The sequence below is a fragment of the Oryctolagus cuniculus genome, chromosome 4 (assembly GCF_964237555.1).
Source record: "Oryctolagus cuniculus chromosome 4, mOryCun1.1, whole genome shotgun sequence".
NCBI lineage: Eukaryota > Metazoa > Chordata > Mammalia > Lagomorpha > Leporidae > Oryctolagus > Oryctolagus cuniculus.
The window spans coordinates 72,578,898-72,605,532 of NC_091435.1; the positions used below are offsets into that span (position 1 = coordinate 72,578,898).

General features: G+C 38.1%; 1 protein-coding gene across 2 annotated transcripts in view; it reads right to left on the reverse strand.

Moving 5' to 3' along the window:
- The window catches only part of LSAMP (limbic system associated membrane protein), a 666,984-nt gene that overhangs the window by 517,438 nt on the left and 122,911 nt on the right, over positions 1–26,635 (reverse strand). The gene's annotated exons all lie outside the window — the stretch shown is intronic.

The following is a 26,635-nucleotide window of genomic DNA, read 5'->3' on the forward strand; positions in this document are numbered from 1 at the left end:
TGCTGAGTCTTACTACAGTTTACTAAAGCATTTGAATATTTCAGGATCCAGAAATAAGAGCACAACAAATAACCACTTCTATTTCAGAAAAGTCATTTTACACAAAATAAATAAAAGCATATTAAAATCAATCTGACATAAAAAGAAATCCTTTAATAGACTTTAATAATAAAGAAAACGGTCTTTTCTGTGGTTACCATAGCGGCAGTGATTTTTAAATACTATTCATACATATTTCAGCATTATAGTAATCAAGGTTTCCTATTGTGCTTCAAGATATTAAAAGTAACACACAATGTTATAAGCTTAGATTGCCTTTTAAATTTAAGTATTGAGAAATGTTATGAATCAAAGGTTAATTTAAATTTATATGTTCTGTGAATAATAGCCAACGTGGAATATTATAGGGACAACCATTTTACCATTAACATCAAATAACACCAGTAACCTCCACTTAACTTTCAAGCCCGCAGTGACTGGCACGGGGGGTAGTGAGGGTGACAGAGGGTGAAAATTGCAATTTGTCACAAACAGAATTTGTAGCATGTGTTCTTACTATAGGCCACATTAGATGAGTTATGAAATGGTTGCACAGTTCCTGCAATCTTTGCCCAAAGATCTATTATAACTCATTAGCAAGAAATAAGACACTAATAGAACCAGCTTTCTTTCCTGGCCTCAGGGGGTACCCTGAATAGAACACCAAAGATTGATGGAATACTAGAAAGTAGGGGATGATGAAATATTATGTGAGATCATATCTTCGTAGTTGAAGGGAAAAGAAGAAGAGACCAGAATTGACACTGGGCATTTGTCCTATTATCAGGCATCACATATCTGGCCAATACTACAGGGATTTTTAATTCTGAATAAAAGTACTGCTAAAGGAGTCTCCTCTTCCTGGTTTCCATTTCCACATGGAAGAACTTCCAGTATGATAACACCTTGGCCTTCCAACTCTCTAAGATGGAACCAGGAAATTGAGCTAATCTATGTAAAAATTGAAAGCTATGGAAATTAATTTCTGTTCATATTGAAAGGCGTAAAGCTATAATTTCAGGTAAAAGTCACTATTCTGTAGAGATAAACTTTCTATTATATGGTCAGTACTGAGGTCTAGACACCAAGAATGAAGCAAGTTAGAAATGGAAGGGACCAAAAGTGTTAACATGTCCTTTAGTTTGAGTGTTTCATGCTCCAGTTGGTTTTATTAGTAATAAATCTCATCATACTGGGGGAAATACCTGTCTTCTGTGTCTTATATCTTAATTAGATCAGAACTTAGAAGGACAAAATAGAAGCATTATGAATTAACCCTGCAAGCTCCAATAAAGAAGATCCTATGAGTATTTTGCTATGTAAGTAGATACACAAATGAGATACCATGTGAGGAAACATAATACATTTACAAACTCTCAGACCACAGATTAACAAGAAAACTAGTTCATTATTTGTGCCTTTAGATTAGCACTTTAGGAAATCTGTATACTTGCTTATATAAGCTGAATGGGACGTTTAGACTTAGTTTAGAATAAAATATCCATTCCCATTGAATTTCCAAGCTCTACGCCTGTGTGCTAGTTGAATTGAACCATTGAGGTCACATAAAGCAACCAGCAGGAGTGTAAGTATAAATGTGGTCCTTGCAGTCAAATCATGTATGGGCAAGATAAATCGATTTTCAGAGTCTGAAACAAACAGATATTACAGCTCCTATCTACTCCCTTAGCAAATTCCCAACTAGACTTTGATATTTTGAATGTAAGGGACTTGCCTTTCACATGCGTTCTGCAACACAAAACTGCTATACTTTATAGATTGCTTAAACCATAAAGGCTTTATTTTACTGTTATAATATCTACAAATAATCTACACTGAAAGGGATCTGATGAGAGCAACGCAGAATTACATTGACCATGGCCATGTTTGTTTTGTCCATATAAAGTAGTTTCCAGAGAATTGTTCAGGTTTTAGCCTATACCACAATAAGGACTTCTTTTGAAGAAATCCGTAAGTATCTACTAAGATTCCATTCATTAGAATGATATGTTAGACCCAGCATTGTGAGGTATTCAAAAAGCTGAAGACATAGTCCTTATGCTATGGAAGTTGTTGCAATCTATAATCATGAAAGAACTAGGAAAAAGAGTCCACATTCCTTATTTTACAGATAAAACCGGTACTAGAGGACTTAAGTAACAAGCCTCAGAGCAGAGCCCCAGTAACAGGTTGGAACTGAGCACTACATGTTCTGAATACACTCATCAGATTCTTTGTGCCAGAGCTTTTGCTTCTCTTTGTGGAGCTAAAAAGTAAAGCTAGAAAGATGTCAAGATTCTGAGTAGCATGTAGTATACCCTTCCCCAATTTCCTGCAAAGTCTACAAATAGAACAAAATGTTGTGACTAGACTTCTTATGGATTCCAGTGAAGAAACTGAATCTGGAATCTAAACTGAAAATGGATGAGAGATGAGATATCTGGACAGAAGATACAGAGGCAAATATGTGTGTTTGTGTGTATGTGTGTGTGTGTATGACAGTGAAAGCAAAGGAGTTATTAATGATTTTCTAACAAAGGTCATCATGATCCTTATTTCTCCAAGACTATCATCTACATGTGTAAAAAAAAAAAAAAAGGTAGTGAGATCCTCAGATGAAACAGAGATATGATATAATATTCTGTCTGCTTAAAAAATACTGCAAAATGTCTTTTTTTTTTTTTTTTTTTTTTTTGACAGGAAGAGTGGACGGTGAGAGAGAGAGACAGAGAGAAAGGTCTTCCTTTTGCCGTTGGTTCACCCTCCAATGGCCACCACGGCCGGCGCGCTGCGGCCGGCCCACCGAGCTGATCCGATGGCAGGAGCCAGGTGCTTCTCCTGGTCTCCCATGTGGGTGCAGGGCCCAAGCACTTGGGCCATCCTCCACTGCACTCCCTGGCCACAGCAGAGAGCTGGCCTGGAAGAGGGGCAACTGGGACAGAATCCGGCGCCCCGACCGGGACTAGAACCCGGTGTGCCGGTGCCTCTAGGCGGAGGATTAGCCTAGTGAGCCGTGGCACCGGCTTGCAAAATGTCTTAAAAACAGTATCATTTGCTCAATAAAGCTTTGTGTTATTTCTTTAGGGACACAATAATAATTTGTCTTATATGAATATAATATTTTCTATCAATTTATATAAAATACAAATGATGTGTCTGGGGTTAATCATATATCATGCTACATTTTAATATTTTTACAATATTCCTCTTAGCTATAGCCTGGAAAGGTCTGGATAGATGAAGCAGGGGGGAAAATGAGATTATTTTAAGATAAACTATGCAAATTCATAAAAGCCAACTAGCTTCTCTATACATTGGATCCTTTGTATATAAGAATAAAATAGTTGAAAACAGTCTATGAGATCATTTGCTCATGCTTTCTAATTTTATCTTCATCATTAGTGATATCTCACTGACCACTACCCTTTTTAGTCCTCCAGAATCCACAAATCTGTAGTGATAATAGGTTTCTTGCTTCCACACACTCTCCCCTTTATCTTCCTTATGTGTGGCATCTCTGGCAGCCAAATAATCTTCCAAAAGGCAAGCTTCTTAAACAATTCTTCAATGTATGTTCTATTTCTCTTTATCATCCATCTAGGTATCTATCTATAAACCCATCTAGCTATCCATTGCGCTTTTGTTGCAGACACTGATACCTAAAATATAACACAACAATCGGCTTACTATCTCTTGGAAGCTAAAGAAGCCTTCTGTCTGATTCTTCTTTTCTAGTTCCAACAGAAATCCCTGCAGAGCCATGGACAGAAGGGAAAGACCCTCCTTCTGTTCCCTTCTCTAGTTTTCTGCCCAAAATCATGCCCAGTTTTAGCAAATAAGTCATGGACTTCAAATCAGCAGCTTTATATATCTGTTGGCTCCAATATGTCTGAATACATTTGAGAAACGTGTGTGCTCAGAAGTAAAAAAAAAAAAAAAAAATCTGTGAGTTAGGAGGTTTTTCTCTGATTTCTGGAGTTTGTTAGAGAAGGGAAGGGGGAAGGGGAAAGCCCATAGGCACAAAGCTTCTGGCTCAAGATTGTTCAGTAGAAAATGTATTTATGTGCTCTCTTCTCAATCTACAAAGTCACAGTCATGAATCTGTGGCACTGGGAGCAAAGTGGTTCCCTAAAATTATTTCCTTATCTATCAATTAAAGTATGCTGTGTATGTTTTGAGAACTAATTTCAAGTTTCACTGTGCTCTCTATTCTTCCTGTTGGAGATGAAAATAATTTTCAAGTCATTCTTAATTAAACACTTACAATGTCTGAACCCACAAGTGCCTGTCCAGAAACGTTAGTTTATTTCCTGTGACATTTAGAGTTATCCTCTCCCATGCCAGGTTCTTGTGGCAGGGAGTAGACACAGACATAATCTATCTTTGTAAGGATTTCCAAAATGGGGCAATGTCTACCCTTAAGTACGGACATCTGCCAATGACTTAGGGGATTTTTGAAGAGAGGATTCTAGGAAGTTGGGAAAGAATGAAACCAAAACTTTTTAAGAAAAAATCTAGTCATTTTACTCAGCTGAAGCGACATGTTATACAAATGACCCAGGGCCCAGACTCTTGCTATGTAACAGACTGAGATTGCCTTTTATCTTCACCATCCGAGCCTTCTCCTCTTCCAATATCCCTAGGGAATGACCACTCACAAGACCTTGACCCGGAGCACTGGTGGGGGTACAAGTACAACAACTGAGTTCTTCTAAAACATCAGCTATGGGTGGGGGAAGCATTCCTACTGACAGGCAAAAAGGTCACGGATGTACAATCTGTGACGGTCAGAGCATACAGGAGACAGCATGTCACATCCTGAAAGCAGGACTAAAGACCAAATTCTTAATAAACATAAAAACACTGCCAAGAAACTCCTCAAAACCGCACAGGACAGTGGTCATTCTTCAATATCTACTGTTTCAGAGAGTGCAGAATGACAAACAGTTGCAATAAAATCAGAAATATTTTAAATGAATTTGAATTTCACTCATCACAACATTGGTAAATACTAGCAGTGCATCTATGATTTGGGTTTGCTCTTTATTCTATAGTCAGAAGTTTCTGGATGTGTTTAGGATTTTGAGACTGCAATATTTTTGACTCCCCAAGTATCCGAACCACTGAACCATTGGACCAGATCAGAGGGAGACCCAGCCAGAAGAGCAGAGATTCAGAGATTCCCAACGGTGGCTAGCTGTGCATGAGCATGCAGACTTCTGAGCAGCCTACATCTTAGAAAACAACCCAGTGGCCCGTGAAGAGCCCAGTGATGCTCTGGGAAGGCCCAGAGACAAGCACCCTGCGCATATCTCAGGGAACCACAAGCTAGCAGGGAAACCTGCAGCTTGCTGCGACTAGAGCCACAAGTCAAGGGAGCACTGAGCCTGACAGCTCAGGAAAATGACCCACTTCTTGCCGACTCAGACAAAAAAGGCTTCACTTAGGCCTAGGGAAAGTGTCTCTAATAAGGCCATCCGTTAGCCACGTCGCCCGAGTCCCCCTCAGCAATTCCTCATTCCCTCCCTTTCCACCTCCCACCCTGAAGCCAGCCATTAAGGCAGCAGGGACTGAGGAAAATGAAGCTGTTGGGCTCAGTAAATATTACTGAGCTCCACCAGGAAACACAGTCCCATTATTTAGGCTCCTGTGTCCCAGGCACATTTTGACCACATCCATTTAGTAGAAAGGTGAAGGAGGAAAGCAGGCTGGCTGAGCAACAGTAATCAGTCCTCCATCTCCTTGCTTAGGCAAAGTCATCCCTGAAAGCCAAAGAAAGAGCTGCTCAGCCACAGTGCCAAAGGGTTTGAACCTGGAGCACACAGGACATGAGAAACCACGAAACCACAGAGAGGAAGAATTCAAGAGTCTTACAGTTTATCAGTGGTCTCTGCTCCCCCATTGACTTCATTTGTAGCACACACAGAGTCACTTAAACTGCAAGCAATGGTCTGTCTTGGCTAAAATGGAGATCATACTCTTTATTCTATCACCTAAGTTTACATATGGGACTCATAAGATATTAGACACATCTTGACTGTAGAAAAAAGATTCACATTTTGGGAAAAGATCATTTGTGTTCATTTTTAACAAAAAAAAAGGAAAATAAGTTCAATAAATAACATCTTTTAATATATGGTTTTTCACATAATGCCTCAGAATATTTTGGTACTCTGAAATGATAAAATTAATATATTGAGTACATTTCCCATGTATTTGGGAAATTACAATAACATTTTTAATATTTGGAAATGAAGGGAAAAAAAGAAAAGTTGATATCCACCACGAGCAAGATCATTTCAGTTTAAATATACCTAGTGAAATGAAATTCTTAGAATGAAAATATGCAATAAAAAGCTGCACTCATATGCCTGAGACCTGAAGTATTTTACCATGGCTGGAAGCTGCACCATCAAATTACTCATAGGCTTCCTCTGACAACCACAGTGACTGTTAATAACAACTGACACTGAGTTGAAGATAAAGATTAACTCGACCTTTTGTATTTAAGGTCTAAAAAAAAATCAAACAAAAAGAAATAAAAGGAAACAACACAGAGACTTAGACCAAACACTCAAAATCCAGTGATACAGGGCAGGATGACAGAAGATTGTGGCAAGAACATTTTTAATGCTCTTTATTGTAGAAAGAGGTAGATTGTTGACTTTCAATAGTATTTATACCTCTCCTCCAAAAGTATTGATACCTTTTCTAAGCAAGCTGTCCATCCTGAAGGGCGTGGCAAGTAGTTCCAATATTGAACTGAGATGAATGTGTTTCATTGGATCAATCATTGGAGAAACCACTGGGCCCTATCCCTCAAACATGTTTTCACAGTGAAAAGTATTCCAGCCAAACCATTAAATTGGGCTCTACAAGGTGAATTTAAAATATTAGAAGAAAAGTATACAAATAGGATTTTAAAAATTATAAGGACAGACAAGCAACTTATTTCTTTGACACAAATCTATCATGATAGAACTAGTAATTTCACTTGAATTTGTGGTTCTTCCTTCGTCTCCTGTGAAAGCATTCCCTAAAGAAAAATGGTTAACCACCACTGTGTGGCGAGGGTGAAGATGCACCAACATCTCCATCACCTATAGCAGCTCTGATGGGCGTGGATTGGTGGATACTCTGGCTCAGGTCTCCGCCTTGCAACAGACACTGCTCAAGGACTCCAAATATTAAATCAATACTCATTTACTGTAGAGACCATGGCAATCTGTCAAGAAGGACGAAGGTGCTCTCAAATGAAGGCACAGGTAATTGTGACCCAAGGATGCAACAGAAAAGGTCCACTTGTTATGCTAATCACCAGCAGCTTTCTAAATAACAGATTCAGTGTGTTAATGCCAGCACAGTTTCAGAAAATTTTCTTTTCAAAATAAACATGCCTGGGGTGGCCCTGGGCAGAATTGTGACTCACTGTGCTTCTGTAAATGTGCTCATTTTACATGCTTCTCCTTCCAATTCCTAACTATCACCCTTCATTGTTCTAAGCCCCTAAAATAACTTTCCCAACAATTATTTATAACAGCAATCACCTCTGTAAACTTCTCCCCTTACAACCCAATTTATATAAGACCACCTCCCGTCTGCTCACTTTCTAAAACAGGAAGAAGAGCATATCAATGCTTCACGCAGTACCAGACATATAGGGAATGTTCTATCACTTTCTAAGGACTGTTGAATAAATGTCTCCCACTACAAATAAGGGTTATATTATTTTAGCACTTAGTTTTAGTGTTTAATTTAATCTGAATAGCTATGGTCTTTCACCATGTACCAGCTCCACTAAAACACAACAGCCATCCAAACTTTACAGTCTGGCTTCTTTTTAAATTATCTTTCCATAATGCCTTTTGTGCATGAACACAGTGGGAGATCAATACCTGGTTGTGGAATAAAAAGAATCTTTGGATGTATGAGTGACTGGCTGGACAGTTGGTATCTCTCCGGCGGGAACACCGACATTTAAGTGTCACCAGTCCACTAGTATTCCCATTAAGATACACACAATAGTAAGGACTAGTATGCAAGTTAGTCACATGTGTTATTATCAGCCTATCAAATAAATTCATTTGTTTTCTAAATCAGAGGATCTAGAGTTCAAAGTATTTTGACATCTGCTATAACAGGGATCTGAAGTCCTAACTACATATAACCTTAGCATGTCTTTGTGTTTGTTTTCCGTGATCTCTGGAATTAATATGTGCCCATGAGTACTGAAAAATGAAACAACTACAGAGGCTTTCTCAGTCTCACACATGGCTGGCTTCCTTCTGAATGAGGGTAAATAGTAACGGAAATGTCAAGTTGTCTCTGACTTGAATCAAGCAAACTATAGAAGTCATGCATCCCGTGGGAGATATTGGGAGGAAATGAAGAGTTTGAGAAAATTGCATGTCATTAAAGTTTAGAAAAATTAAAGATGTGTATGATTCTATTCTCCTTAATTCAAATTACAAACATTGAAGAAGACCATAAAAGGACTGGCTACTTTGGCACCAAAGGATTGAATGCATGGTTATGAATACACAAATTCTTGCATGTGGGCATAAGACAAGTAATTTTGAATGGACTGCTTCCTATTTTTGGTTTATAATTCTAGGTCTATTATGTCTCAGGGGGAAGCAAATAGGAAGAACTCCTATCTTGACTCTCCTTGTATGTGAAGAGCACTGAAATATTCTGCACTGGTAAAAACTATGTCAACAGATATTCAGCAACGTCTCAGTGATTCAGGCATCTTCATGGTCTGAACATGGCCCAGAGTAAGTGCTTGTGAAGTATATAGAGAGGTTAATCAAAAATGTTACAGTCACTAACCCTGCGAGCGAATCATCTGTACGTGCAGATTGGCACGGGCATACCCAGAGCACAACAGATTTAACAACTGGATGCACAGAACAATCTTTTACACAGTGTGTGATATTTGGGTTTTTATCTCTTATATCATTGTGAAAAGCAAGTGTGAACTGATGGAAGTGTTTAATGCAGCCCGGCGAATGTAAGGGATGCCATCAAGTAAATGACACGGCTGAAGCAGTTCCTATAAAGAAGTGTGATAAGGGGTTAGAGCAAGCACGAAACCTCCCAAAACAATTATAAAGGGAACATAAATGGTTTTCAGCTTACCAAGTGCACCACAGTTGTTCATATGTACATTGTCTCATCGCCTGTGCTAACTGTATATAGTCTGTTTATCTGGTAGAGTGTTCTGTGCAACTCACCAAAGATACTGTTATGCCCCAAAACCTGAGGACTTGAGGACCACTAAGATAACCTCCTCCTTCAAATGGTCAGGTGTTGATTGAAGGGAAAGTAAGTATGTAAACTATTTTCTATGTACCATAGAACAATGGGTAAGTTATAGGAGTATACAGATGAAGGAATATGTGATGGTATGGGGCTGAAAGACAAGTTCATAATCAAGGAGGCTTCCATCTGGTATGAAAGCCAGATGCACATTCCAACATGCAGAAGAAGATATTCTAGACAAAAGAAACTACAGGGACAATGTTATGCAACAACATGATATCCACGAAGAAACAATAAAGCCATATTTGTTGAAGTTCAGAGACGGAAGTTGAGAGTGGTAAGTTGTGGGAAAAGGAAGCAGAGCAGGGAAGCATGGCCAGTAATAATACAAGCATGTATTCATCCAAAATGAAGACAGAACTAGGACTTTTTGAAATGAGAACATTAAAATATATTTTAGAAATATATCTGTAGCAGCAGTTGGGGTAATGAATTTTCTTGGGTATGAAGAACATCAATGACCTTATTACAAGCAGCCCTAATGCCTGCTAAGGCAGACCTAAACTACGGCACTGGTATCTGATGGTATCTAAACTGGATACATGTGCAATGCTGCATGGAAATTTATGCTAATACGTTATTGGTAGGGAAGCTAGAGAAATGAAAGGAAAAAACAGTGTCATCTCACTATCTGTCAATGATTTCCTTAGAGAAGAAAAACAAGAAGGAAAAATTCAGAATGCAGAGAAAGAGATGTTAGACTATACTAGATATCCAGTGCTAGTCTGACACAAGTTTGTCTTCTAAAGACAGAAATAATACAGGACAACCACCCTTTGTTTAAGCACAGAGCTCCAGTCTCTTTCCCCACTCCACAAGTAGACCCAAAAATTACAGATGCTGCTGCCTGTGCATCAGTATGGTTCCCTCACGAAATATCACATTTATAGTCCATAGCATTTACTGTAAAGGCAGACATCTCATTTTAGGATCTGTTCATTTACTCCAAAAAGTCAGTCAACAAAAGGAAATAGAAATGTGTTGAGCACAAGACTACAAACCTAATTTGCTATGGATCTAAAATCTGGGTCCATACATTGCACGGTTTATTTTATCCCAACCCATTTCATCTTGAATAAATATGCCATAGAATCTCCAAAGTTTAGCACAAGATACCCTTGAATCAAAAAGAATCTGCCCAATGTTCCAACTACCATTTCTAGTCTCAGTTTTTTAAGATTTTATTTATTTATTTGAGAGGTAGAGCTACAGACAGAGAGAGGGGGAGATAGAGAGAGAGGTCTTTCATCTGCTGGCTCACTCCCCAAATGACCACAAAGGCCAGAACTGTGCAGATCCAAAGCCAGGAGCTTCTTCCAGGTCTCCAACATGGGTGCAGGGACCCAAGCATTTGGGGAATCTTCTTCTGTTTTTCCAGACCATAGCAGAGAGTTGGATCAGGAGGAGCCAGGACACAAACCAGCACCTATATGGGATGCCATCACTGCAGGTGGAGTCTTAGTCCACCTAGCCACAGCACCAGCACCTCATTTTTTCAATTCCACTGTGATCCTTTATCTTTTTCAGATTAAACTAGGATCTAGCTCACAAGAAATACAAATTGGGGCCGGTGTTGCAGCTTAGTGGGTAAAGCCGCTGCCTGCCTGCCTGCATATGGGTGCCGGTTCGAGTCCTGGCTGTTTCACTTCTGAACCAGCTCTCTGCTGTGGCCTGGGAAAGCAGTAGAAGATGGCCCAACTCCTTGGGCTCCTGCACTCACATGGGAGACTGAGAAGAAGCTCCTGGCTCCTGGCTTCAGATTGGCCCAGCTCCAGCCATTGTGGCCATTCAGGGAGTGAACCAGTGGATGGAAGACTTCTCTCTTGGTCTCTCTGCCTCTCCGTAACTCTGCCTTTCAAATAAATAAATAAAATATTTAAAGAAGTGAGAGAAAAACAAATAGAAAGATAACAGATAGATGATAGAAATAGATACATAGAGAGATTAACATTGATATTAAAGTAAAAGGATCAAAATACAATGAAAACATACACTTCTTCATTTAAAAAATTGCATTCATCACAATATTGTATGTATTTCCAAAATTCCTTCATAAGACGCATTCTGTAATAGCATACAAAGGATGATCTTATCTGATCTAGTGAAAATGGCAGAATAAAAGGACTTTTCAGGAGAAGTCAAAGTTAGAATAGTCTGAAGTGTGACACACACTCAACTCCAGCTAGAGGTAATCTGGATTTCTCCTGAACAATACTGTACCTCTGTCTCTCATACAGAACTTATTTCTTGGTACTTTTTAATCATGTATTCACTTTTTCTTCCATTACTATTTTGGATTTTTATGGTGTGCTCAGCAAATTTCTAAGCCTCTATATGAGGCCATTAGCTCCTTTCAAGTGAAGTTAATTTTTAATTCAACAAATATGTACTGAAAGAGTATCATGTCCCAGGAACTGTGCTGGGGTCTGAAGAAACAGCAGGGTATGAAACCAAGTGCATAGCCAGAATAGAACGTGTCAAATCAGAAAGTGCTTAATGATCCCATATGCAAGATTCCACAAGTGATATTCATTAACTGAGGGAGCTGTGGGGAGTGTGGAGTCAGAATCTCTCATTCATGTCTGTATTCGAGGCACATTCATGGAGCACTAATGTAGCACTTCTGAAATGTGGATTATATAGGTGGGTTTTAATGGAAATGAAAAAAATGAAGAACTGAATACAGGATCCTGTGTTACTTTTACTTTGAGGCCCAGATACTGGTTAAAAACAAACTGCAATGAGATCTTCAAAAGCATGCAGGTTGTAATGTTAGTCACCCCTGCACTCAGTGGGAAGAATGGCCACAAGATTGTACTGTCCTGACTCCACAGCTGCAGGGCAAAGAGATGAGTTGGCAAAGACAACAGATCTATAAAACAAAAGTCATCATACACGATAATAGCATCACTGTTTTCTGCATGTCTCTTGTTCCATTTTCTGAAAGCAAGCATACATTGAGTGAAAACAGGTTTTATGTCCAAGCAATAAAGAGGTATAACGATAAAAATATATGTCATATCAGCAGGCATGTCTCTAAATAGAATGTTTTACCAAGTTTCCCAAGAGGCGTCTGAGGCTCTTGAAATTATAGGGTATATGAGCTTCCCTACAGGGCAGCCTTTGAACCACAACTCATTGTCAATCCAACGAAGGGTGGGAATGAAGGATGTGTGTTCTTCCCTCAGCATTTCCAGGTTTCTCTCTTAAAATGGAGGCCATCACTCAGTAAGAAAAGGGACGTACCGTCAGTGTGGGTCAAGGGAAACTTGATCATTTTAATTGCATTCATTTAGGGGAAAAACGCTTCTCAGATCCTTACCTAAGCCTTCACTTTCTCACTGCCAAGTGTGACTTAGGGCAAAGCAATCAAGAACTGCCAGCTCTCTCTTAAGTGGACACAGTGATGTAATAAGTCACTCAGGCCGGCAGATCTTCCACACATCACCTCTGTTTGGGTTTGTAATCACATCTTCAGCCGAGTTACTTTCTTAATTATATTTTCCTTAGGTGAATATTAGACCTTATATGTTATTCTTCAGAATCTACTAGGAAGACAGGTAGAAGGTTCTAGAAATATCCAGGTCTTTGGAGGGTGCCAGCATGGACTGTTCAGTTCGTGGAGGTTAATTCCCAATGCAAACAATCCAAAATCAAGTGCATTTTAGTGTGTGCTCCTGCCCACTTGGGTGGCTCTCCTGCCAGGTGATGGCACCCAGGAAACCTCAAAGGACTGTTGTCCTCTAGGCTGGGCCTGTATTTCACAAAAATCATACACTGTTGTTCAAAATAGTAAAAATTAGAAACAACTTAATATTCAACAATAAAGGACTACTTAAACAAATTATAATACATCAATAAGATGGGTTCTTGCAATATTAAAACAGCATTTATAGAGAATTTTAATGACTTGGGAAACAGCTTATGATATACCATAAAAAGGAAAAACATCAGGTTATAAAATTGACTATACAGTATTATCACCACTATGTGGTTAAGAGCACAGTTGTTGGAATCTGGTTTCGTACATCTGAATCGTGATTATGATGATTACCAAATAGAGTAAACTACTTCATCGGTTTCTTTATTTACGATATGCCCAATCATAACAACATTATATCTGATAGTGTCATTATGAAGATGAAGAGATGATTAATGTGTCCATAGAACGCTTGGAACAGAGCAAGCACAATAAATGATACAACTTTTATTTATTTCAAATCAAACCTAACTTTGTTCACACTAATTCTTTCACCTAGAAATCCTTCCTCTATTTTAAAATTAACCTATGAGCTACTACTTTTTCTCTAGGATTCACTCACATGTAATCCACATAGAATATAAAGCTTTCTCTCAGGCTAGGTGCCACAGAACTTGCTGCACTGTGGGACACAGTAGCAGGTTAAGCCTCTGCCTGCAGTGCCAGCATCCCATATGGGCACCGATTCATGATGTGGCTGCTCCTGCTCCAATCCAGCTCTTTGCTTATGGCCAAGGAAAGCAGTGGAAGATGGTTCAAGTGCTTGGGCCCCTGCACCCATGTGGGAGGCCCAAAATAAACTCCTGGCTTCAGATCAGTCCAGCTCTGGCCATTGAGGCCATTTGGGGCATGAACCAGCAAATGGAAGATTTCTCTCAATCACTATCTCTCTCCCTCTCTCCCTCTCTCCCTCTCTCCCTCTCTCCCTCTCTCTCTCTCTCTCTCTCTCTCTATCTCTATCATCTCTATCTCTCCCTCTGCCTGTAACATTGCCTCTCAAATAAATAAATAAATAATAAATAAATGGCTTTCTCTCATGACCACCTTTTTCTAGACAAAATTAATCAGGTCTTTCTTTTTGTTGACAGGGCATTTTAGAATAAATCCTTTCCCCACATCTATGCCACAGGATGCTAGCCAGTATCTTTCTGTATTAAATGTGGACTCCCTAAGATCAAGGGCCATGTCTTATTCCTTTTCATACCCCCACAGCCCAGCAAGTGCAGCACATAATAGCCAGTCCACATTAGATTAATGTGTGCAAGCTAAGCTCTGTGAGTGAAGCAGGTAGGAGGGAGAGATGAAATGGTAGTTTCTTTCTCTGACTTCCCTGGGCTCAGGTGTACCTCTGTGGTCTGGAGAAAGAATATTTTCAGTCTGTATTTCATAACTCCAAATTCTCCTAATTATTATTTTCTTTCCACTGTTACCTTTCCTAAAAACCATATTTATCCTGATGACTGAAGCAGTGTGGTTTAACAGAATAAAATATGAATTTGGTAGTTAAAAGTCCAGATTGAACTGCTGACACTGCCACTATGATCTAGAACCACTCACTTAACTTCTAGGAACCCATAAGATGGGATGATAATACCCAATCTGCTCCCATCCTTTCCACTTGGTTATTTTAAGTATCAAATCAGAGAATGCATGCAAGAGCATTTTGGAAAAGCAGCATACAAATGTAAGATATCATCATTTGTTCTTTTGCTTATAAAGCTTTGCTCATTTAGAAGTTCATATTTAATAACAGACATCTTACAAATGCATAGTACCTTATAATTCCTTCACAAGGTAAAGAACATACTGTCAATATTTCCTTTTTCCTCATTTTACAGAGAAATTGCTAGAAAGATGGAGACATTTAAAATTTTTATAGTTCATCGCTTCTCAGCCTTTTGGCTAAGATCAAGTGTAAATTTTTTATTGTTCATACAGAGTACACCAAAATTGGGGAATGCCAGCCACATTAATATTTAAATATACAAATACATTTCTTTGTTCTATTTAAAAAGCTTCAATTAACAGTTACAACAAAAAGGCCCATATGATTCCTATTTTGTTGACAACATCATTCTTCTATTTCAGACAAAATGAGGCACAGCTAGGCTAAGTTTAGAGATGTAACTGCAGATTACCAAGTAAGATCTGGTAAAGGAATTGAGAATTGCTTTTTAACACAGTGCTGTCCAAATGAACTTTAGGTAATAATGAAAATGTGCAGTACTCTGACTGTTTGCTATAATCACTAGCCATGCAAGAGCTTTAGCACTTGCAATGGGTTTGCCAGACCGCAGAACTTGATTTTTCATCTAATTTAAATTTAAGTGGGCAAAGGACCTCAAAGGGCAGTTCTCAAAAGAAGAAATAGAAATAGCCAACAAATATATGAAAAATTATTCAATATCAATAACTGTCAGGGAAATGCAAATCAAAACTAAAATGAGATGTCATCTCACTCTCGTGAGAATGGCTAAAATTTAAAAGACAGAGAATAACAACTGCTGGTGAGGATGTGCAGAAAGGAGAAAATTTATACACTGTTGGTGGGAATGTAAATTACTGCAGTTACTGTAGACAACAGTATGGAGATTTCTTTAAAAACTAGAAATGAACTTGCCATATGATCCAGCAATCTTACTTCTGGGTATATACGCAAAAGAAAGGAACACATTGTATCAAAAAGATACCTGCACCCCCATGCTTATAGCAGCACCATTCACTATAGCCAAAATATAGAATCAACCAAGGTGTCCATCACCAGATGAATAAATAAATTGTGGCATATATACACATTGTAATATTATTCAGCTATTAGAATGAATTTCTACTATTTTCAGCAAAATAGATGCAACTGGAGGACATCATGTTAAATGAAATAAATCAGACACAGAAACACAAATACCACATGTTCTCCCTTACATACGGGAGCTAAAATTGTTTAAAAATAAAAAAACGGAAGAAATGGCTGTGTGTATCAGTATTGCTACAAATATAGTTTTGTCAAATTTTGTTTTATAGTTTTGTCAAACTAACGGTTATGAATATTCTACTACTATAGTTTTAATGCTCCATGATTACTTCGAAATGTACTGTATATGGGTGAAATAGTCATTTATCCATATGATTAACACTTAAAGCCCTTACCTACATTTCCACAAAACTAGGGTCTTTTTACTTTGTACCTGTTGAATTTTTTATTTCCTGGAGCATCAAGCTCTTGAGTGCAATGTAAATTTAAGATATGTTATTTCAAAGCTGCAAAGGGAGAGACAGAGAAGAAGGAATGGAGGGAGAAAGAGAATATTGTTAAATTCTCAGAAGTGTATTCATGAACTATGTTGAACCTGCTAAAAAATTAAAAGTAAAAATAAATAATAGGATGATATAGTCTGTCAAAAAAATTCAGTAGTCTACATTCAGCTAGTGGCGGCAAAGGGTATTGAACAGTGACATTCTAATCAGTCATGATGCTTAGCATGAAGTTCCTCCTACCACGTGTGATACAAATATGAACTTTAGTATTTACTCCTTAGCCAAATTAATGCTTAAAAAGAATGTCAGCTTATTATCTTAAAATGTGAAAGAAAACTTCAGCACAGACTGTCAGCATGGCCACTGTGTATCCTCCAAGGAAAGAACATCATGATCAGAGATTGGCAGAGGGGTCTTAGAGGTTGGATTAGGGGGCATAGAATCAGAACAAGGAAGGAGACTGGAGGATTCCAGTGTAACCTGGCCCAAGGGATTAAGGGGAGTTATTACTAGACTATTTAGTTCAGCCACGAAGATTTCCCTTGGATATTGCTGTGCCAGGCAATACCCTTGTTTGCTGACTCTTCTCTCCCTGGTCAAGCGCTTTTTGGGTTGACACATCGTTCTCATTTTCTCCGAATTCACACTTGTACACTGGCAGAGGGAAAAGCTTGTCTCATCTCTTTGGATTTGCTTCTCCATAACTCTCAGTCCAACACACATACACACCTCCTCTTTTATCAGCTAGAGAAATGCTACAAAGGCACAGAAGGAAAGGATATTTATTTTAACCCTTCTGATAAGCAAAGAACTCAACCTTCCAGGGAACAGCCGTTCCTTCTTTTCCTTCAGACATAACGTCAAGAGCATCTAAAGGTCAGACTGTAAATCATGTGAAATATCTTTATCCTTTCAAGGCAGTTTTTTTTTTTTTGCCTATATTATAATCAAGGACAAGAAAAGTCATAGAATTCTGGCAATACAAGCCCTTACAGCAGCAGGTAGGCACAAAAACTTTTAGATAATGAAATTGGCCACTGAAACTCCTGTCACAGGTTCTGGGAGGGGCCCATTCCTAGTCAAAATGTAGTTGTTGGCTTCCCAATTCTGTATATGGGTGATTTTGGTATTCATTAAAATGACAGACTGACAGAGTGAGGCACAGGCAACCTTTACGCACTCATCAGCTGTCTAAACCTGAAATGCCTTGGACTATTTCCATCCTACAGACTTTCTGTATATAGCTTTTCAGATGCAAGCCTCAAGTCTGCCCAGCTAGATTCCCAGTTATGCCAGTGCTGGCCTTTGAAGATATAATTCTATATTTAGTGAACTATGAGGAAGTTTCCCAATTAAAGAAAAATGCCTCAAGACAACTAAGTAACTAATGGATAAAGCCCAGAGGTTATCAATACTCACAATATTGAGGTCACTCAGTCCAGCTCCCTCTTTAGACACATGGGGAATTTGTGGTTCAGAGAGGTGAGATGACTTAATGAGGTATATAAAAACAGTATCTAAGCAAAGCATTTTTAGTTGTAACTCAAATTGATTATGATGACAATGATGATGACAAATTAGTTTTCTTTTCAAAGATATGGTAACAACATTACTAGAAGTAGTTATCTGAAAGTTTGGATCAAATTTTTGAATTTTGTAGAGATAACATTTTAAGAGTACTTTGAATCATAAGATTTTTCAAGCTAAAATCCTTTATAGACAAATCATTATTAAAATTCATATGTATCAGTCTAAAGCCACTGACAATTATTTTGTAGAAATCATAATGTGTTTTCTAAGAGTTGGATAATCTTAGAAATCATAAACATAACTTCAAATAGTATTTTCCAATTCCCACTCCCTCTAGTTGGAAATATTTCACTTTCTTATGTTACTTTGGCTACTAAAAATGAACAGAAGTTCTCAAAGTTGGCTGGGCATTGGATCAGTGGAGAATTTCACATTGGATTTCTTTTTACATTACAGATTATCCTTGGCCCCATCTTTTTGGAATCTAAATTTTTTAATAAATTACCAAAATCATTCTGGTAATATCATTTGGGAATCACTATTCAAAATAACTTTTATACAGAATTAGAATTATTTAAATATCTGGCTTTTCATCCAGTAAATTTTAATGTAGAGGATAAAGATTAATTTTATTCCTTTTTTTTCTGGCTTGGGCTCTATCCATCCCTATTCCTTGGATAGTCGTCTACACAAAAGTTTACAAACAACCAAACACATCACAGTTTAATTTTTAGCCATACTAGCTACATGACCTGAAGCAAATTATAAAATTTCTGTGAGTTTAGTTGTTTGTATAATTGTATACACTTCAAAGGATTGCTGCAAAACATAAATAAGGTACCAAGAAGGCAGCCCCCAAAAAATATGAGGTTTCCAAGAATCTGAACTAGTGCTTGCAGTAGTGCAAATAGTAATATTAGCCATAACAGCAGCACAGTAGTATTATTAGTATTTGCTTAATAAATATCCTTTGATTTAATAAAAGAAACCGAAACAGCATAAAATAATCTGTTGTGATAATCTAAAAGAAACAAGGTCCTTAGTGAAAATGAATGCCAATATGAAGAGAAAATAATGTCAAGCCCATCTAATTTTCATCTTACATACAGTAGTAAATGATGCAGAAAAGAAGGAAGCAATAGATACAGACTTTCAATCTATATGTTTCTGATTCATTTCCATTGGTATTTTCATCAAAAAGCTGGTATAGATCTCTCAGCTACAACTCTTCTGCTTCATCACTCTAAACTCCTCTATATCCAGATTTCCCACTCTTCCATGTCTCCACCAGCAAGAAGAAAAAAATCTTAAAAAAGTGACTGTGGGGAATCATAAGATATGGATATATTGAAATTGGTACAGAATGCAGCAAAAGGGGTGAATCAGGCAAAAAGAGCTCCTTGGAACTGTTGGTTCTGCAGGCCGTCCATCTCCTCATGGACCACTTCAATACAGAATCTGAGTGATAATATTCTAAGAGCCAGACTGCATGCCCTTGGCAGAGTTAGTCTCTTTGTAGCATAGAGGATGTCTACTGTGGGCATGCTCACCTCCTCTCTCTACCTTTTCTACTCTGATTCTTGACTCTCTACCTCTGCTTTATATGCCTCTCTAGAATCCATTTAATTTTTTCCCACAGTTTCTTCCATGTTCTTTGTCCGTAACCTATTCCCATTTCTCACACGCACTTCTTAGGTACACCTAAGCACCCAGAGCTTAGCAACTATTTGTACTCCACTCAAAAAGGGCAACAGACTTCTCCTTGCACAGAAACCAGAGGATGCCTTTTAGGAAACTAAGGTCAATAGGAGGTGTGAAACAACCCACAACAATCTTACAGTGAGAGATTAAGACAAGTTTTTTCCCTAATGTCTTCAGAAAAAGAATCCAATATGTGTTTTTTCTAGTGTGTGTATGTGGGGTGGGGTGGGGGTGTGAGGGTTGACCCAAAGACAGAAAGCTGACTCATGACACTTCTCCCAAACAAAATTTTTATCTAAAATGTGGTTTCCAACTCTGTTTTTCATATACCTAAAAGAGATAGAGACAGATAAAGAAAGTGATCTTCTATTCACTGGTTCACTATCCAAATGCCTGTAACAGCCAGGGATGGGCCAGGCTGAAGCCAGGAGCCAGAAACGCTATCTGGGTCTCCCAGAGGAGTGACAGGGGCCCAATTATAGCAAGAAGGTGTATCTGAAGTGGAGCAGCTTGGACTCAGATCAATACCGTGATATTGGATGTTGCTACTCCAAGTGCCTGGTTAACCCACTGTGCCACAACATTTGCCCCAGCCTACTCTATTTTGCAGTGATGGTTGGTCAATATTAAGGACCCAGCAACAAAAACACAGGCCCTGTGCTCTTTAGAAGGAAAACATGTGACATGACCTCTAAACAGTCAGAGAAAATGCATACTCTGAGAAACTATGCATAGATGTCAAAACCTTTTAATTTGCACCAAAACAAACATATTTTAATTCCATCTTTCATGAACTTTTTGAAGTACTGGTGTATTTTGGTGAGGACCCATAAAAAAATCCCTTTTGTAGATACATTTTTTTTTTTTTTGACAGACCCAGATGCACTCCTTAACCTTTTGTGTTGCTTCACCTATGAAGACCTGGCCATGGGGACAACATATTACATCATGACTTTCTAATTTGTCCTTCAATTAATCACCTCAGCTTTGTAATCCTCGGCAGAAGTCTGCTGGAGTCACATGAAACAAAGTGTGTCCTTCTGCTGATGAAATTTTGCTGCCTGTGGAGATATTTTAGCCTGCTACCTGGATAATTACATGTGTAACTCACTTAGCAATACAGAGCAACTTGAGACCTGTGTACCCAGCATGACCTCACGGGGTCCCACACTGATGTTGTGGCCACTTGCCATCCTCGGTCACAGAAATGGCAGCTGCAGTAAACCTCCTCCATTTCTGCCTCTGGATAATCATCTGGTGCTGCCTGTGTTTTCCTCGTGCAAAGAAGGGCAAGCACTTTCTGACCCACAGGGGATGGGCACAGATTGAGACAGGATGTCATGTGCCTTAGGAAAGTCAAGGTTGGTTCACACAAAGGGCAAGAAAGAAACAAAAACTAGCATTTATTAAAAACTCAGATTGCCAGCTCTTGTGCTAAGCACTTCCACACATGCCATATAGCTTAATTCTCACGAGAATCCTGGAAAGGAGGTTTCACAATTGCTATTTTCCAAATAAAGACACGAGGCCAAGAGAAGTTAAAATAATTGCCTAAGGTCACTCAGCTCATGCTGAACTAGGACTAGAAATTAAGTTTCAAGTTCCTGATCTAATATCCTCAAGATCATCCTCAGGAACTAAACTGAGTTCAAATCCTCATTACCTACTAACTATACAGCCTAGACAATTTCCTTAACTTCTGTATTCCTCAGTTCTTCATCTATAAAATGAGATTAATAATAAACCTCAACTCCATAGACTTATGATCATGCATCACTTAACAATGATAAATCCATCGCCAGGTGGCCCTTCCTTGTGTGAACATCACAGAGTGTGCTTTCACAAACTAAGATGGCTACGATGTCATTATATGATACAATCTTGCAGAACCACTGTCATATATGCTGTCCACTGACCAAAATATCATTACGTGGTACATAACTGTACAGTTATGGAATTGAATAAATTATCCATGTAAAACCCTTAGCCCAGTGTCTGAAACACAGCAAAGACTTCAGGAATTCACATATTGGTGGGCCAGACAGATGCATAAACAGATAAATTATAGTAGAGTGTGTCAAACACTAATATAAGGCTTTTAAAAAGGGGGTAGGATCTTAATGGAGAACATTTGATTAGAACCTCACATTCTGTAAAACATGAAATGACTGTGCCTTTCTGGGAGGAAACAAAACTCACAAAGGTGTCCATGGAAACTGGCCGTGCTGGTATGTAGTTATGGGATTAACTGGTCAAGACAGATAATGTAGTTCCAGGAGCCATTTCTTAGCAGAGCTCCCCTGCCTGCTCTGGAAGCCCTTTGGGGTTGCTGTACTGAGCGCTTAGCTTGACCATTAGTACTGCTGTTTTTAGAACTGTCAACATTCATATAAAATTGAACTCATCCAAAAATCCCATATACAGAGCCTGAGAATTTATCATTTTCCCTTTAAGAGAAGGAAAGAATACCCCTACAATCTCCAGAAATTGGAAAGCAATATCAATTTCTATTTTGTTTGTTTTATCCAATCTAATAAAGGAAAGATTATGATATTTAAGTGATATAAATTAGATAAAAACATCACTGGCCCTTAAAGAGAATGATCCTCAGTTTCAAATTAGAGTGTCCCTTGAGTTCTTTAAGTCATCCCAGTTTTCCAGCTCTCTTTCCAATACTATGCTATGAAGACCATTATCTACCAGCTAAAGTGAATGCATGGCTTCCAATTTCTCTAGACGCGTTTTCAACTTCCTGGCCTTCAGACTTCTGCTCATGCTATACTCTTCATCTGTGTTTATCATACCCATATTCCAATCTACTTGCCAAGCTTCCAAGGTAAACTCACAGGTCTACTCCTTCCTGAGACTTCTTTAAGGGATTAAAAATTTCTCCAAATGTAATTGAGATTCAATTTTATACACATTGTTATTTTCCAAAGCCCCCTTGTCCTGTAATAATTTTAATAGATAATTAAATTGAGAATCATTGGTTGTTACACAATTCTTTTAAAGGGGGAGAGACAAGGGAATCTACATATCTAAATTGCAAGTTAGGATGAATCAAGTGGAAAAACATAGCTTTCAACCAGTCAATTTAGTACTCATTTTATGAAAAGCACTACAGTTCAACACAAGTTACAAAAAGTCAAATGAGCATCTCTGCCTTCAGATAATGTATGCCTCAGAAAAGACACACATGCACATACACTCCCAGAATAGCAAGTTACAGATGCAAATGCAAAACAATAACATTTTGTTGAGTGCTTTCTATGTTTCAAGGATTAATATGTGATAAAGTTGGGCCTTTATCATCTGCCTACTTATCTACTCATTTTATCTACTCAGTTACTCTAGGAGGTGGGCGCTATTATTTTGATTGCTCTCATAAAAGAAAAAAGAAGTATGGATCTATCATTCAACCGGTCAGTGAACACTGACTCCAGAATTCATGTTCTGGGTGCATTATCTTTGGCATATGGTAAGTAGCTAAAGTTTATAATTCCAGCTACATGTTCAAAATTAAAGTCATTTGGAGGGGAAAATAGCTTATACATTCAAGTCAGAATCCAGGTGTTCAGAGAGCAGGTTATTAAAACAAAAAGTACAGTTTGGACAGTTATAGAAGATCACATGTGATATTTAGCAAAGAGGAAGAAATTTCAACAAGGTTGCAGAGGTGAGAATAGCTGTGATATAGGTGGAGGGACCTAATGAGAAACAAAGACCGACAATTTAAAAAGGACATTTGACACAGGACCTTGATCATAAGTTGAAGAGTTGAGATGTGATAATTCAAATAATCAGGGTACATTTCATATTCTAGAGAAACTATAGGATGTGGAATTGAAACTACTAAGCATTTGGAGCTACTGCTGAGTATAATTTCACATCATATCACACAATTTTATATTCTCCACCACATTCTGTTCTTAGTAGGCTTTTTAGGATGTTTTAGACAATACTTATTATCATCAAGGTATACTATCCATGCCTAGCAAAGTTCCTGGTAAATAATAGGTCATAACAAAAAACTCTTGCATGAATAGAATATTGAAAGAACATTGAGAGAAAATAGGACAGGGTATTATGGAAAGTCAAGGAAAGTAAATGAGCATATTGAGGCGGCAAGTGCAGGCATTAATGGCAACATGAAGTCAAGGAGGATAGAAGCTGAGAAATGGTCATGCACTTTGGCCACAGGGATGTTTGAATGATTTTCAAGAGCACTGTTCCAGTGAAATGAAGACAGCTCAAATCCAATCTACATACTCATAAGGGGAAAACTAAAGGCAGTAGTCGCAGTCCATGATTTTTGTTTTTAATTGGTAGCAGGAAAAAACATTTGTGAGGGAACAGTTGGATCTAGAATCCATGTATTTAACAGGTCAGAAGGCTCTTCTGTTAGCCTGTTAATGCAAGTAAAATCAGTAATAAACCATTCTCTCTTATCTCTGATTGAGGCAAAAAGCACCAAGTCCTTTGAGTCCCTTCAACAAACCCACATCACATTAAGCCAAAATCAGGGTTTTAGCAACAGATTGGTTAAAACAGGCATTAAGAAATTAAATTATTCTTCTGAAGATCTCACAGGAAGTCATAAAGAGTCATAGAAGCTTGCGGCCAGTCTCCACACCAGGAGGTGAACCAGGTTCTATGTATGCACCTCTGAAGTTCTTCCACTCTGACATTCTGAGTCTACACAGAGTCTGTCTCCTCACTGCCATTCCTCATCCAATAAGCTTCTTGTTTCTCCCTAGCCAGCTACCAGCCTGGCCTTTACAAACAATACTTGGTCATCTAATTAGCTCCAGGAGAGGTTTCATCCCATGGTTATCATTTCAACTAAAAATTACAAGAAAAGTTAAATAACAAAAGTAATTAAACATAACACAGTAAGCATTCAATGTGCACCTCTAATTAAACTCAATACCCACATGAAGGCAAAACACATGAAAATAAAAATCAATTCAATATATTTTGATACTCTGACAAAGACTCCTTTAAGTATTTTCTCTGAAGGCAGAGAATTTTGGATAATGAAAGATAATTAAATGGTGCAAAAGTAGTGATCCATTTGACAGAGGAAATAAAAACTGTGAACAATTTCTAATAGAAATGTGAACTCCTAGCCTTTATTCTATCAAGCTGACATTCTTTGCACAAGAAGCAAGAATAGAGAATGGGGAAAATAAAATGAATAGAAAGCTGAGATCAAGGGCTCAACATTTTAAGTCTTAAACTACTTACAGCTGAGTTTCTTTGCTAAGAAACAACAGTGTTTTACAGAATTGGCATTGGGGATGATTGAGGATGATTCAAACAGTAATTAATAAAATGAATCCATGGATCATAGACCATTTTCTTCAAACAGTGGTATTCATTTAGTGCCACAGGAATACACTTATTTTACATAAAAGTCATATGCAAATTTGACTAAATTTATTATGCTTCCTCTCCTCTGTAAAAAAGTGATCAAATTAAAGAACGAGATTTTCCTGCAATTTCGGTACACATATTCTCAGTTGCAAGCAGCATTTTGTTAACCATGTTGGAATGATTAGTTTCCCTATGTCTGGCACCACCCCAGATTCCCCATTCAGGAGATTCTTCCATAGGGAAGGTCTGTTCTATACCTTTAGTCAGCACCATCACGAATTCGTGTTATATAAGGAATCCAACTATACCAGCCTGACATAGCGCTTGCAGAAGCTTGTATCCAACTAGTCAAACCATGAAACATAAACATTAATATAAAATTTCACAGAAATCAAACAATGTACCCATTTAAATAAATATATTGAAAGGAATATTAGCTGGAGAGTTTGTACATGAGGAAGACGGGCTGTGTGTTAAATTCCCCATCTCCCTGTGGATCGGCGCCCCTCTAAAGGTCAGCTCACTAGCCTCAGGTTTAATTCCTTTTCTTGCTGCTACTGTTCAGAGGTAAATGCTTGCTTTTTATTAAAAATCAAAAGCACAGGCGCTTGTAATCCTCTAGACTCAAAGTTGGTTTTTTTTTTAATAAAAATGGAAAGTTTAGCTCAAAGCAATAGCAGCTAAAATTAGAGTGAAATCAGCAGCTGCTCCCCAGGGAAGATAGAAAACCAAACAACAGTTTGTTTTTTCTTTCAAAACAATTAATGCTTTATTTTTTGTCTCCTTTAAATTTTGAAGATTTTCCAAACATTTGAATATGTCGGAAAAACAATGTTATGTGTGTAACCCTCCTAACCTGTACTAACTCCTAATGATGTCAGACATCAGCATTTCAGGTAAATGTACAAGAAAACTGAAATTGTATTTCCAGTGTCACAGCCCGTATAGATAATGGCAATAATTAATGGCTTTAATACCACCAATTAAATTTTCCTCCATTCTCTCTCCATGCAGTTATGTCAATACAAATCAAAAGTGGCACAAGCAAGAAGTACTAGATTCTCTTCGGTTGCTATGTTACAGCTGGTTGTATCCAGAATGGGACAGGAACCAAATAGAGACAACGCTTAAATGTCATTCAAGCTCACTTTCACCTGAAATCTCTCCACCCTATTTTCTACTTCATTCATTCATTATCCTCTTGGCATACTGAAGTATGATCTACATTTTCTCTCCCATTCACCATTCATACCCCAGATCCCATTCACATTATTGAGGCTGCATTATCAGTCACAGGCACATCAAAAGCAAGCTGTGCGTGGAAACCCACACTTGGGTAACTTTGCTCTGAATGTTTTTCCTTCACAGTCTTAGGAGTTTCATCTTTCTGCATGGAGGATCATTTTGAGGGCTTCAGAGCTGTGAATTTTTCTTCTAACCTTTCATGAAAATGTTTCCAAATATATATCTTACTCCTTTCCATGACTTCTTGTGAAGGGTGTCTGCATATGACATGTTAAAGGAACAAATTCAGGGTGTATATTTGGCCTAGTGGTTAGACACCCTGTATCAGAGTAACTAGGTCCAAGTCTTAGCACTGCTTTTTTTTTTTCCCCCAATTTCCTACTAATGCCCATGGTGGAAGGCCAC